We start from the raw sequence: 15,805 nt of genomic DNA, 5'->3' as shown, positions 1-15,805 counted from the left end.
TGGAGAATCTGTACTAGTGGCTTTGTGAGCACAATGCCTCAGGTACACCTGGAAGGTTGCTTGTATTCCCATGGCTGACATGGGGCTGAGGGCAGTTCCAACAATATTGTCCTGTGTGAGCCTGCACAACAGGTGGCAGGGAATACCATGGAGCACATTTCCCACTGGACAGCTCCTGTGGAGGAGTACTCAGTGGCTCCTCTTTTGTCAGGAGAACTCCAGTCCCACCTACCTCACATCACAGCTCAGAAATGGATTCTGGGGCTTTCACTCCCAACAACTGGGGAGTGGACCCACCCCAAACAGGGCTGTAACAACCACAGAGGCATCTCCACACTGTTCTCCATAGTGGCTGTACTAGTTTGCATTCCCACCAACAGTGTAAGAGGGTTCCCTTTTCTCCACACCCTCTCCAGCATTTATTGCTTGTAGACTTTTGGATAGCAGCCATTCTGACTGGTGTGAAATGATACCTCATTGTGGTTTTGATTTGCATTTCTCTAATAATGAGTGATGTTGAGCATCTTTTCATGTTTGTTAGCCATCTGTATGTCTTCTTTGGAGAAATGTCTGTTTAGTTCTTTGGCCCATTTTTTGATTGGGTCGTTTATTTTTCCCACTGCTGGGCATATATACCGAGGAAACCAGAATTGAAAGAGACGCGTGTACCCCAATGTTCATCGCAGCACTGTTTACAATAGCCAGGACATGGAAGCAACCTAGATGTCCATCAGCAGACGAATGGATAAGGAAGCTGTGGTACATATACACAGTGGAATATTACTCAGCCATTAAAAAAAATACATTTGAATCGGTTCTACTGAGATGGATGAAACTGGAGCCCATTATACAGAGTGAAGTAAGCCAGAAAGAAAAACAACAATACAGTATACTAATGCATATATATGGAATTTGAAAGATGGTAACGATAACCCTATATGCGAGACAGAATAAGAGACACAGATGCATAGAACAATTTTATGGACTCTGAGGGAGAAGGTGAGGGTGGGACGTTCTGGGAGAATAGCATTGAAACATGTATATTATCATATGTGAAACAGAACACCATTCCATGTTTGATGCATGAGACAAGGGCTCAGGGCCGGGGCAATGGGATGACCCAGAGGGATGGGATGGGGAGGGAGGTGGGTGGGTGGTCCAGGAAGGGGAACACATGTAAACCCATGGCTGATTCATGTCAATGTATGGCAAAAACTATTACAATATTGTAAAGTAATTAGCCCCCAACTAAAATAAATTTATTAAAAAAAAAACAAAAACACAACTACAGAGGCAAGAGAAGGCCCTGCTGAACATGCAGTACAGGCTCTGGTCACCATGATACCAATCACACCCCCTGCCAAGGGGATATCGTCCAGCACACATTGAAAAATATGTGGCAGGCATCCATACTAAAAACAGTCCTTGCATCAGAAATATTAGACTGAGGCTACATAGGGACACTCCCACATAAAAGAAGCCCTTCAACACCACAGCAGATAATTTATCTCTTCAAATCAGAGTTGGAGAAATTTAAGTGAAATGAAAAAGTGGAGGAACTACTCCCATTATTGACTGGGGGGTTTTTGCAGAAACAAATACCTTCGGCCAGGTATGTGTTATGTGAGTGAACACTGAGACATCTCCAGTCAATAATGATCAGGTACCAAAAGACATATTATTACATCTCTGGTCAATCATGTGTTAAAATAACAAGAAAATCCCCTGAAAGAACAATAAAACAGAACTCTCTGGTCCACTAGACCCTGAGTTCAAGAAGGAGGTAATAAGAAAGACTGAAGGAATTAAGAAAGGCTATTGATCAAAATACAAATCAGTGTAAAAGGACCTAGAAACCACAAAGGGGAGGCAGTTAAAATGATAAAACTCATTTTCCAAGATGAAAGTCAAGCTAAAGGCAACAAATAGCAAACTAAATAAGGCATAAGAATGAATAAGTGATTTGGAAGATAGAATAATGCAAATCACCCAATCAGAACAACAGATAGAAAAATTTTTTAAAGAATATATGAGACCTATGGGATAATATAAAGCATGTCAATCTATGCACAATAGAATCCCAGTAGAAGGGAAAAGGCAAAGGGGGATTTGAAAAATGTATTTGAAGAAATTCTGGCTGAAAACTTCCCAATCCTAAAGAAACAGATAACCAGGTAGAGGAAACATGGATGGTCCAAAATAAGATGAAGAGACCTACACCAAGATATATTATAATTTAAATGGCAAAAGTTAAAAATAAAGAGACTGTTCTAAAATCAGCAAGAGAAAAAGAGTTAATTACAAGGCAACCACCACAAGGCTACAGCTGAGTTCAAAACAGAAACACTGCAGACCAGAGGTGAGTGGCAGGAAAAACCTGAAACCTAGGATATTCTAACCAGCAAGATGATCATGTAGAATGGAAAGAGAGAGAAAGAATGTCTCAGAGAAGAATGAACTAAAAGAATTCAGTAAAACTAAAACTTACGCTAAAAGAAATATTGAAAGATATTCACTAAAGTAGAATCTACAGGAAAGAGAAAACACAACTGGAAAGTAAATCACTTAAATAAACCAGTACAGAAATTAAAAAAATAATCAAAACAGTTTTTCTGTATGTCATGATAACTACAATGAACAAGAAAAGGATAAAAGAGGACATCAAAATCTTAAAATGTGGAGGAAGAAAGACAATGTAGATTATTTTTTAGAATATGCTTGAGCCTATATGACTACCAGTTAAAAGCAAGTAGACATAATAATGGGTTAACATACTTAAAAACAGAGTAGCCACAAAACAAAAACATAGAATATATACACACACAAAAACACAAGAGCATAATACAAAATAGAACCATCAAATTAGAGAAAAAGGGGACTTCCCTGGTGGTAAGCGGATAAGAATCCATCTGCCAATGCAGGGACAATGGGTTTGATCCCTGGTCAGGGGAAGATGCCACATGCTCTGGAGCAACTTAAAGCTCATGTGTCACAACTTACTGAGCCCACACTCTAGAGCCTGGGAGCCTCAACTACTGAACACATGCTCTAGAGTCTGCAAGCTGCAATTACTGAGCCCGCACGCTGCAACCACTGAAGCCCATGTGCCTCGAGCCTGTGCTCTGCAACAAGAGAAGCCACCACAACGTGAAGCCCCTGCACCACAACAAAGAGTAGCCCCCACTCGCTGAAGCTAGAGGAAGCTCACATGCAGCAACAGACTCACACAACCAAAAATAGACATATTAATTTTAAGAAAAGGAACAAAGAAGAAATAAGAAATCAATGGGAAAAGAAGGTTTAAAATGACAATAAAGATGTCTTTCAGTAATTACCTTAAATGTCAGTGGACTAAATGCTCCTATCAAAAGACACAGACTGGCAGACTGGATAATAAAACAAGAGCCAACAGTATGCTGGCTACCTTAGATCCACTTTAGGGCAAAGGACATATGGATTGACATCGAAGGGATGGAAAACAATATTTCTTGCAAATGGAAATGACAATAATGTGTGGGGGGGATCAACACTCATATCAAACAACACAGACTTAAAAACCAAGGCCATAAAGAAACACACAGTATAATGATAAAATGATCAATATAAGAGGAGGATACTACATTCATTAACATATTGCACCTATTAGAGTACCTAACTATGTAAAACAAATACTAACAGACATAAAGGCAGAAACTGATAAGAATATAATAATACTAAGAGATTTGTACACCCCACTGACATTAATGGACAGTCCTCTAGACCAAAAATCAGTAAGGCAAAAGAGATCATAAGTGACACAATAGAACAGTTAAATTGATATTTTTAGGATATTTCATGGAAAAAACTAGAATACACATTCTATTCAGCTGCACATAGAGCACTGTCTAAGATAAGCCAAATACTATATCACAAAAGAAGCCTAAATGAATTAAAAAGGATAGAAATTATTTGAAGAATCTTTTCTGACCACAGTGGCATGAAACCAGAACTCAACTACAGAAGACACATAGTAGAAAAAAAGGCTTACATGGAGACTATGCAACATGCTACTAAGAAACCAATGGGTGAATGATGACATCAAAGAGGAAATTTTTAAAAACTGTGAGACAGACAACAAAGAAAAATCAACCTGGGCTTCCCTGGTGGCTCAGTGGTAAAGAATTCACCTGCGAATGCAGGAGACACAGGTTTAATCCCTGGCTGGGAAGATCCCACAGGCTGCAGAGCAACTAATCCCATGCGCCACAACTATTGAGCCCGTGCTCCAGAGCCCAGGACTGGCAACTACTAAGCCCACACACTGCAACTGCTGAAGCCTGCACATCTTAAAGTCCATGCTCTGCAACAAGAGAAGCCACTGCAATAAGAAGCCTGTGCACTGCATTTACAGAGTTCTTCCCACTCGCTGCAACTAGAGAAAAGCCCATGCATCAGTGAAGATGCAGCAGAGCCAAAAAAAAAAAAAAGTCAACCATGCCAAATCTCTGGGATGATGCAAAAGCAGTCCTAAGAGGGAAGTACAGTCTTCTGAAAATACAAGTCTTCCTAAAAAATACAAGTCTTCCTAAAATAAAATAAATACAAGTCTTCCTAAAAAATGAGAAAAATCTCAAATAAACAACCTAAACTACTACCTAAGAAAATTAGAAAGAAAACAGGTAAAGGTAATGAAAGAAACAATAAAGATCAGAGAGAAAAGAAAATAAAACAAGATGAAACAACAGTTAAAGATTTCAAAACAACCAGCAGCTGTTTTTCCCAAAGAGTAATAAACAAAATCAACAAACTTCTGGGCAGTACACAAAGAAGAATAAACAGAAGACCTAAACAAAAAAGATATGAAACAGAAGATATAACAACTGATATTGGAAAAATACCAAAAAACCCCACAATCCTGTGAACTGCACATATCCCAAATCCCCCAGAACTGCACTACCTAGAAGAAATGAGAAGTTTGTAGAAAAGAACATTCCACCATAATTCAATCAGAAAGAAATATATAATTAAAACAGACTGATCACAAGAAGTGACAAACAAATGATAATTTTTAAAAAATATACCGCAAACAAAAAACCAATCTAAGATGGCTTCAGAGGAGTAGCAATGCTCATATCTGATAAAATAGACTTTAAAACAAAGTCTATGAAAAGAGACAAAGATGGACACTACATAATGATCAAAGGATCAATCCAAGAAGAAGATATAACAATTATAAATATATATGCACCCAACATAGGAGCACCGCAATATATAAGGCAAATGCTAACAAGTATGAAAGGGGAAATTAACAATAACACAATAATAGTGGGAGACTTTAATACCCCACTCACACTTATGGATAGATCAACTAAATGGAAAATTAACAAGGAAACACAAACTTGAAATGTTACAATAGACCAGTTAGACCTAATTGACATCTATAGGACATTTCACCCCCAAACAATGAATTTCACCTTTTTCTCAAGCGCACACGGAACCTTCTCCAGAACAGATCACATCCTGGACCATAAATCTAGCCTTGGTAAATTCAAAAAAATTGAAATCATGCCAAGCATCTTTTCTGGCCACAATGCATTAAGATTAGTTGTCAATTACAGGAGAGAAACTATTAAAAACTCCAACATATGGAGGCTGAACAACACACTGCTGAATAACCAACAAATCACAAAAGAAATCAAAATATGCATAGAAACAAATGAAAATGAAAACACAACAACCCAAAACCTATGGGACACCGTAAAAGCAGTGCCAAGGAGAAGATTCATAGCAATACAGGCTTACCTCAAGAAACAAGAAAAAAGTCAAATAAATAACCTAACTCTACACCTAAAGCAACTAGAAAAGGAAGAAATGAAGAACCCCAGGGTTAGTAGAAGGAAAGAAATCTTAAAAATTAGGTCAGAAATAAATGCAAAGAAACAAAAGAGACCATAGCAAAAATCAACAAAGCCAAAAGCTGGTTCTTTGAGAAGATAAATAAAATTGACAAGCCATTAGCCAGACTCATCAAGAAACAAAGGGAGAAAAATGAAATCAACAAAATCAGAAATGAAAATGGGAGAGATCACAACAGACAACACAGAAATACAAAGGATTATAAGAGACTATTATCAGCAACTATATGCAAATAAAATGGACAACTTGGAAGAAATGGATAAATTCTTAGAAAAGTACAGCTTTCCAAAACTAAACCAGGAAGAAATAGAAAATCTTAACAGACCCATCAGAAGCAGGGAAATTGAAACTGTAATCAGAAATCTTCCAACAAACAAAAGCCCAGGCCAGATGGCTTCACAGCTGAATTCTACCAAAAATTTAGAGAAGAGCTAACACCTATCCTACTCAAACTCTTCCAGAAAATTGCAGAGGAAGGTAAACTGCCAAACTCATTCTATGAGGCCACCATTACCCTAATACCAAAACCTGACAAAGATGCCACAAAAAAAGAAAACTACAGGCCAATATCACTGAAGAACATAGATGCAAAAATCCTTAACAAAATCCTAGCAAACAGAATCCAACAACATATTAAAAAGATCATACATCATGACCAAGTGGGCTTTATCCCAGGGATGCAATGATTCTTCAATATCCGCAAATCAATGGTAAAACACCACATTAACAAATTGAAAAATAAAAACCATATGATTATTTCAATAGATGCAGAGAAAGCCTTTGACAAAATTCAAAATCCATTTATGATAAAAACCCTCCAAAAAGCAGGAATAGAAGGGACATACCTCAACATAATAAAAGCTATCTATGACACACCCACAGCAAACATTATCCTAAATGGTGAAAAACTGAAAGCATTTCCCCTAAAGTCAGGAACAAGACAAGGATGCCCACTCTCACCACTACTATTCAACATAATTTTGGAAGTTTTGGCCACAGCAATCAGAGCAGAAAAAGAAATAAAAGGAATACAGATTGGAAAAGAAGAAGTAAAACTCTCACTGGTTGCAGATGACATGATCCTCTACACAGAAAACCCTAAAGACTCCACCAGAAAATTACTAGAGCTGATCAATGAATATAGTAAAGTTGCAGGATATAAAATCAACACACAGAAATCCCTTGCATTCCTATACACTAACGATGAGAAAACAGAAAGAGAAATTAAGGAAACAATTCCATTCACCATCGCAACGAAAAGAATAAATACTTAGGAATATATCTACCTAAAGAAACAACACTGGACATGGAATAACAGACTGGTTCCAAAAAGGAAAAGGAGTACGTCAAGGCTGTATATTGTCACCCTGCTTATTTAACTTATATGCAGAGTACATCATGAGAAACGCTGGGCTGGAAGAAGCACAAGCTGGAATCAAGATTGCCAGGAGAAATATCAATAACCTCAGATATGCAGATGATACCACCCTCATGGCAGAAAGCGAAGAAGAACTAAAGAGCCTCTTGATGAAAGTGAGAGATGAGAGTGAAAAAGTTGGCTTAAAGCTCAACATTCAGAAAACTAAGATTATGGCATCTGGTCCCATCACTTCAAGGGAAATAGATGGGGAAACAGTGGAAACAGTGTCAGACTTTATTTTTGGGGGCTCCAAAATCACTGCAGATGGTGATTGCAGCCATGAAATTAAAATATGCTTACTCCTTGGAAGGAAGGTTATGACCAACCTAGATAGCATATGTAAAAGCAGAGACATTACTTTGTCAGCAAAGGTCCATCTAGTCAAGGCTATGATTTTTCCAGTGGTCATGTATGGATGTGAGAGTTGGATGGTGAAGAAAGCTGAGTGCCGAAGAATTGATGCTTTTGAACTGTGGTGTTGGAGAAGACTCTTGAGAGTCCCTTGGACTGCAAGAAGATCCAACCAGTCCATCCTAAAGGAGATCAGTCCTGGGTGTTCATTGGAAGGACTGATGTTGAAGCTGAAACTCCAATACTTTGGCCACCTCATGCCAAGAGTTGACTCACTTGAAAAGACCCTAATGCTGGGAAGGATTGGGGGCAGGAGGAGAAGGGGACGACAGAGGATGGGATGGCTGGATGGCATCACCGACTCGATGGACGTGGGTTTGGGTAGACTCCAGGAGTTGGTGATGGACAGGGAGGCCTAGCATGCTGCGATTCATAGGGTTGCAAAGAGTCGGACACGACTGAGCGACTGAACTGAACTGAAAGAAACAAAAGACCTATATATAGAAAACTATAAAACACTGGTGAAAGAAATCAAAGAGGACACAGATAGATGGAGAAATATACCGTGTTCATGGATCGGAAGAATCACTATAGTGAAAATGAGTATACTACCCAAAGCAATCTACAGATTCAATGCAATCCCTATCAAGCTACCAATGGTATTCTTCAGAGAACTAGAACAAATAATTTCACAATTTGTATGGAAATACAAAAAACCTTGAATAGCCAAAGCAATCTTGAGAAAGAAGAATGGAACTGGAGGAATCAACCTGCCTGACTTCAGGCTCTACTACAAAGCCACAGTCATCAAGACAGTATGGTACTGGCACAAGGACAGAAATATAGATCAGTGGAACAAAATTGAAAGCCCAGAGATAAATCCACACACCTATAGACACCTTATCTTTGACAAAGGAGGCAAGAATATACAATGGAGAAAAGACAATCTCTTTAACAAGTGGTGCTGGAAAAATTGGTCAACCACTTGTAAAAGAATGAAACTAGAATACTTTCTAACACCGTACACAAAAATAAACTCAAAATGGATTAAAGATCTAAATGTAAGACCAGAAACTATAAAACTCCTAGAGGAAAACATAGGCAAAACACTCTCCGATATAAAGCACAGCAGGATCCTCTATGACCCGCCTCCCAGAATATTGGAAATAAAAGCAAAAATAAACAAATGGGACCTAATTAAAATTAAAAGCTTCTGCACAACAAAGGAAACTATAAGCAAAGTGAAAAGACAGCCTTCAGAATGGGAGAAAATAATAGCAAATTAAGCAACAGACAAAGAATTAATCTCAAAAATATACAAGCAACTCCTGCAGCTGAATTCCAGAAAAATAAACGACCCAATCAAAAAATGGGCCAAAGAACTAAACAGACATTTCTCCAAAGAAGACATACAGATGGCTAACAAACACATGAAAAGATGCTCAATATCACTCATTATCAGAGAAATGCAAATCAAAACCACAGTGAGGTACCATTTCACGCCCATCAGAATGGCTGCTATCCAAATGTCTACAAGCAAGAAATGCTGGAGAGGGTGTGGAGAAAAGGGAACCCTCTTACACTGTTGGTGGGAATGCAAACTAGTACAGCCACTATGGAGAACAGTGTGGAGATTCCTCAAAAAACTGGAAATAGAACTGCCATATGACCCAGCAATCCCACTGCTGGGCATACACACCAAGAAAACCAGAATCGAAAGAGACACGTGTACCCCAATGTTCATCGCAGCACTGTTTACAATAGCCAGGACATGGAAGCAACCTAGATGTCCATCAGCAGACGAATGGATAAAGAAGCCCTGGTACATATACACAATGGAATATTACTCAGCCATTAAAAAGAATACATTCGAATCAGTTCTAATGAGATGGATGAAACTGGAGCCTATTATACAGAGTGAAGTAAGCCAGAAAGAAAAACACCAATACAGTATACTAACACATATATATGGAATTTAGTAAATCAGTAAAGATAACCTTGTATGCCAGACAGCAAAAGAGACACAGAGATATAGAATAGTATTTTGGACTCTATGGGAGAGGGCGAGGGTGGGATGATATGGGAGAATGGCATTGAAGCATGTAAATTATCATATGTGAAAGAAATCACCAGCCCAGGTTCGATGCATGATACAGGGTGCTCGGGGCTGGTGCACCCGGATGACCCAGAGGGATGGGATGGGGAGGGAGGTGGGAGGAGGGTTCTGGAAGGGGAACACATGTACACCCATGGCGGATTCATGTCAATGTATGGCAAAACCAATACAATATTGTAAAGTAAAAAAGCAGATAAATAAATTAAAAAAAAATAAGATGGCTTCACTGGGAAATTATAAGAAACATACAAAGAACTTACATGGATCCTTCTGAAACTCTTAAAAGACTGAAGAGGATGAACACAGAGAAGTCATTTGGTGAAGGGAAAATTACCCCAATATAAAAAACAGACACAGTAGCAAAAAGAAATTAAAGGCAAACATCCCTGTGGAATGTAAGTGGAATAATTCTTAACAGAATATTAGCAAAAAGAAACCAACAACACATAAGAAAGATGAAATACCAAGTTAAAGTTGGATTCACCCCAGGCTTTTAAGGATGGCTGAACAACAACAAATCAACAACCCAGAACACCAACACAGGAAAGGAAAAAAAAAAACAACACATAAATCACTTCATAGATGCAGAAAAGCATTTAATAAAATTCAACATACATTCACCATAAAAACTCTGCCCAAGGCACGTATGGAGGGAACATATCTCAACATAATATAAGCCACTTATAACCAACATACAGCCAGGATAATTCTCAACAGTGACAAACTGATAGTCCTCCCACTAAAATCTGAAACAAGTCAAGGATGCCCACTCACATCCCTTCTATTCAACATGGGATTAGAAGTCCTACTGAAAACAATCAGACAAGAAACAGAAATAAAAGGTCTCCAGATGGAAGCAAAGATGTATGATTTTCATGGTATGGAGAGGACGTGATACTACTATACATAGAATACCTAAGGATCCACATGTCAGCTACTAGCACTGATACACAAGTTCACCAAGGCAGCAGGATGCAAGACTGACACACAGAAATCTGTTGCATTTTTTCACATTAACAATATAAAAAAAAAGGTAAAGCAAACAAAAAATTCCATTTAAAATCATATCAAAAGACAATATGCATAAAAATAAACCTGACCAAGGAAGTGAGAGAATTTCATGTAGAAAATAAAACAGTGATAAAGGCAAATGAAGATGACTCAAAGAGTGGACAGCTACCGCTGTTCATGATCTTGGAATGAAGTATTAGGGTTATTTAAAGGGCTCTACTACCCAAAGCAAGCTACAGATTTGAAGCCATCCCCATCAGAATGTCCGTGACATTTTTCAACAGAACTAGAACAAAGAATCCTAAAACATATATGGAAACATAAAAGACCCAGAATTACCAAAGCAATCCTGTGCAAAATAGAACAAAGATGCCCAGTCTTCAAACAACACTACCAAGTTAAAATAGCATGGAACTGGCACTAAGAACAAAGCCATATGGATCAAGGGAACAGTACAGAGACACCAGAGATAAACTCAGACATGTACAGTCAATTAATCCTCAACACAGAAGGCAAGAATATACAAAAGAGAAAAGATAGTCCCTTCAGCAAGTGGTATTGGGGAAGCTGGACATCCACATGTTGGTACACTCATGCATACAACACACAAAAATAAACTGAAGGAATTAAGTGACTTTATTAAGCAATAAAGTCATTGCTTAATGACTTAAATACAAGACATGACACCAAAAGACTGCTAGAAGACACTATTAGGCAAAACATTCTCTGACATAAATCCTAGTAATGTTTTTCTTATGTCAGTCTTCCAAGGCAACAGAAACAAAAAACTAAACATAGAGGACCTCATCAAACTTATCATCTTTTACATGGCACAGGGCATCGTAAACAAGATCAAAACATAACCTACAGACTGGGAAATATATATATATATATATATATATATATATATATATAAACAGGGTGACCAACAAGGTCTTCATTTCCAAACTATAACAACAGTTCAAACAATTCAATATCAAAAGTACAAACAATCCAACTTTAAAATTGGGCATGGAATTGCCTGGTGGTCCAGTGGTTGGGAGTTCACCTTCCAATGCAGTGGATGTGGGTTTGACCCTTGTCCAGGAATATCCTCATGCCACAGAGCAATTAAGTCAGCGCACCAGTACTGCAGCCCGCGCATGTTCTATAGAGTCCAAGAGCTGACTCATTTCAAAAGACCCTGATGCTGGGAAAGACTGAAGGTGGGAGCAGAAGGGGATGACAGAGGATGAGATGGTTGGATGGCATCACCGACTCAATGGACGTATGTTTGAGTAGACTCCAGGAGTTGGTGATGGACAGGGACGCCTGGGGTGCTGCAGTCCATGGGGTCACAAAGAGTCCGACATGACTGAGGACTGAACTGACCCTTGAAAGAAAAGCTATGACAAACCTAGAGATCATATTAAAAAAGCAGAGATGACACTTTGCTGATAAAGGTCCGTATAGTCAAAGCTATGTTTTTTTTTCCAACAGTCATGTACGAATGTGAGAGTTGGACCATAAAGAAGACTGAGAACTGAAGAACTGATGCTTTCAAATTGTGGTGTTGGAGAAGATTCATGCGAGTCCCCTGGACTTCAAGGAGATCAAACCAGTCAATACTAAAGGAAATCAACCCTTAATATTCATTGGAAGGACTGATGTTGAAGCTGAAGCTCCAATACTTTGGCCACTTGATGCTAAGAGCAGACTCAACTAGAGAAGACCTAGCTGATATCTTCAGGACATTCCATCCCTAAACAGCAGAATATACTAGCTATTCAAGTGCACATGGAACATTCTCCAGGATAGAGCACATCTTGGGTCACAAATCAGGCCTCAGTATACTTAAGAAAACTGAAACTACATCTAGCATTTTTTTCTGACCAGAATGCTGTGAGACTAGATATCAACTACAGGGAAAAAAAACTGTTAAAAAAATACAAATACGTGGAGGTTAAACAACACACTTCTAAATAACCAATAGGTCACTGAAGACATTAAAAAGGAAATTAAAAAAAAAAATACCTAGAAACAAATGACAATGAAAACACGACCACCCAAAACCTATAGGATGAAGCAAAAGCAGTTCTTAGAGGGAAGTTTACAGTAATACAAGTCTCCCTCAAGAAAGAGAAAAACATCAAATAAACAACCTAACCTTACATCTCAAGCAATTAGAAAAAGAAGAACAAAAAACCCCAGAAGTTAGTAGAAGGAAAGAAATTGTAATGATCAGAGCAGAAATGAAGGAGACAATAGCAAACATCAATAAAACTAAAAGTTGGTTCTTTGAGAAGATAAACAAAATTGACAAACCACTAGGAAGACTCCTCAAGAAAAAAAAAAAAAAGGAAGAAGACTCAAATCAATAAAATTAGAAACAAAAAAGGAGAAGTCACAACAGGCAACACAGAAATACAAAGGATCATAAGAGACTACTATGAGCAACTGCTGCTGCTGCTGCTAAGTCGCTTCAGTCGTGTCCGACTCTGCGACCCCACAGGTGGCAGCCCACCAGGCTCTGCCATCCCTGGGATTCTCCAGGCAAGAACACTGGAGTGGGTTGCCATTTCCTTCTCCAGTGCATGAAAGGGAAAAGTGAAAGTGAAGTCGCTCAGTCGTGTCCGACTCTTAGCGACCCCATGGACTGCAGCCTACCAGGCTCCTCCGTCCATGGGATTTTCCAGGCAAGAGTACTGGAGTGGGGTGCCATATGCCAATAAATTGGACAACCTGGAAGAAATGGACAAATTCTTAGAAAAGTACAACTCTCCAAGGCTGAAACAGGAAGAAACAGAAAGCATGAACAGACCAACCATAAGCACCAAAATTGAAACTGTAATCAAAAATCTAACAAACAAAAGCCCAAGACCAGATGGCCTCCCAGGTGAATTCTACCAAAAGTTTACAGAAAAGTTAACACCTATCCAGAAAAACTCTTCCAGAAAACCACAGAGGAAGGATTCCAAGAGGCTACCATCACACTGATACCAAAACCAGAAATACCATAAATAAAGAAAATCACAGGTCAATATCACCGATGAACACAGATGTAAAAATAATCCACAAAATTCTAGCAAACAGAATTCAGCAATACATTAAAAGGATCATACACTATGATCAAGTGGGTTTTATCCCAAGGATGCAAGGATTCTTCAGTATATGTAAATCAATGTGATACACCATACCAACAAACATGAAAGATAAAAACCATATGGTCATCTCAATAGACACAGAAAAAGCTTTTGACAAAATTCAATACTCATTTATGAGAAAAACTCTCCAGAAAGTAGGCACAGAAGGAAACTACCTCATAATAAGGCCATATACAACAAACCCACAGCAAACATTATTCTCAGTGGTGAAAAACTGAAAGCATTTCCTCAAAGATCAGGAACAAGACAGGTGCCCACTCTCGCCACTATTATTTAACACAGTTTTGGAAGTCTAGCCACAGCAATCAGAGAAGAAACAAAAGGAATCAGATTGGAAAAGAAGAAGTAATAACTGTTTGCAGATGACATGATACTATACATAGAAAACGCTAAAGATTCCACCAGAAAATTCCTAGAGCTAATCAATGAATATAGTAGTCGCAGGACACACGGAAATCCCTTGCATTCCTGTACAGGAACAATGAAAAATCAGAAAGAGAAGTTAAGGAAACAATCCCATTCACTACTGCAACGAAAAGAATAAAATACCTAGGGATAAACCTACCTAAAGAGACAAAAGACCTGTATGTAGAAAACTATAAGGCACTGATGAAAGAAATCAAAGATGACACAAACAGATATACCATATTCTTGGACTGGAAGAATCAATATTGTGAAAATGACTATACTATCCAAAGTAATCTACAGATTCAATGCAATACCTATCAAAATACCAATGGTACTTTTCACAGAACTAGAATAAAAATTTCAGTTTATATGGAAACAGATGATCCCAAATAGCCAAAGCAATCATAATAAGAATGGAGCTGGAGCAATCAACCTTCCTGATTTCAGACTATACTACAAAGCTACAGTCATTAAGACAGTATGGTAGTGGCACAATAACAGAAATACAGACCAATGGAACAAGACAGAAAGCCCAGAGATAAACACATACACCTATGGGCACCTTATCTTTGACAGAGGCCAAGAATATACAATGGAGAAAAGAGAGCCTCTTCAATAGGTGGTTCTAGGAAAACTGGACAGCTACATGTAAAAGAATGAACCTAGAGTACTTTCCAACAGAATACCCCAAAATAAACTCAAGATGGATTAAAGATTTAAATGTAAGGCCAGAAATTGTAAAGGTCTTAGAGGAAAATATACGTCATAGCAACATCCTCTTTGGCCCACCTCCTAGAGTAATGGAAATAAAAACAAAAGTTTTTGGAGAAGGCAATGGCAACCCACTCCAGTACTTTTGCCTGGAAAATCCCATGGACGGAGGAGCCTGGTAGGCTGCAGTCCATGGGGTTGCGAAGAGTCAGACACGACTGAGCAACTTTACTTTCACTTTTCACTTCCATGCATTGGAGAAGGAAATGACAACCCTCTCCAGTATTCTTGCCTGGAGAATCCCAGGGACGGGGGAGCCTGGTGGGCTGCCGTCTATGGGGTCACACAGAGTCAGACACGATTGAAGTGACTTAGCAGCAAACAAATGGGACTTAACTAAACTTAAAAGCTTTTGCACAACAAAACAATAAACAAGATTAAATGACAGTCCTCAGAGTGGGAGAAAATAAGTGTAAACGAAACAAATGACAAAGGATTAATCTAAAAAATATACAAGCAGCTCATGCAGCTCAATACCAGAAAAACAAACAACCCAATCAAAAAATGGGCAGATGAACTAAACAGACATTTCTCCAAAGAAGAAATCCAGATGGCAAAAAAACACAGGCAAAGATGCTCACCATCGCTCAATACTAGAGAAATGCAAATCAAAACTCCAATGAGTTACCATCTCAGACTGGTTAGAACAGCCATCATTGAAAAATTCACAAAAAATAAATGCTAGAGAGG

General features: G+C 38.5%; 1 protein-coding gene across 6 annotated transcripts in view; it reads left to right on the top strand.

Moving 5' to 3' along the window:
* Window positions 1–15,805, top strand: part of SGPL1 (sphingosine-1-phosphate lyase 1) — a 129,980-nt gene that overhangs the window by 79,402 nt on the left and 34,773 nt on the right. For 4 of the 6 annotated variants that reach the window (XM_081567780.1, XM_081567909.1, XM_081567870.1 and 1 more), the window contains one exon: window positions 12,273–12,670. The exons of the other annotated variants lie outside the window; for them this stretch is intronic. The gene's annotated coding sequence lies outside the window, so the exon portion shown is untranslated. Of the gene's footprint in view, window positions 1–12,272; window positions 12,671–15,805 lie in introns of those variants that run through there. 6 annotated transcript variants of the gene reach the window in all.

This window comes from Giraffa tippelskirchi, chromosome 2 (assembly GCF_054371585.1).
Source record: "Giraffa tippelskirchi isolate mGirTip1 chromosome 2, T2T-mGirTip1v1.2.pri, whole genome shotgun sequence".
NCBI classification, from domain to species: Eukaryota; Metazoa; Chordata; class Mammalia; order Artiodactyla; family Giraffidae; genus Giraffa; species Giraffa tippelskirchi.
Note: the sequence above shows the minus strand (reverse complement) of the source record. Positions and strands in the feature narration are given on the sequence as shown.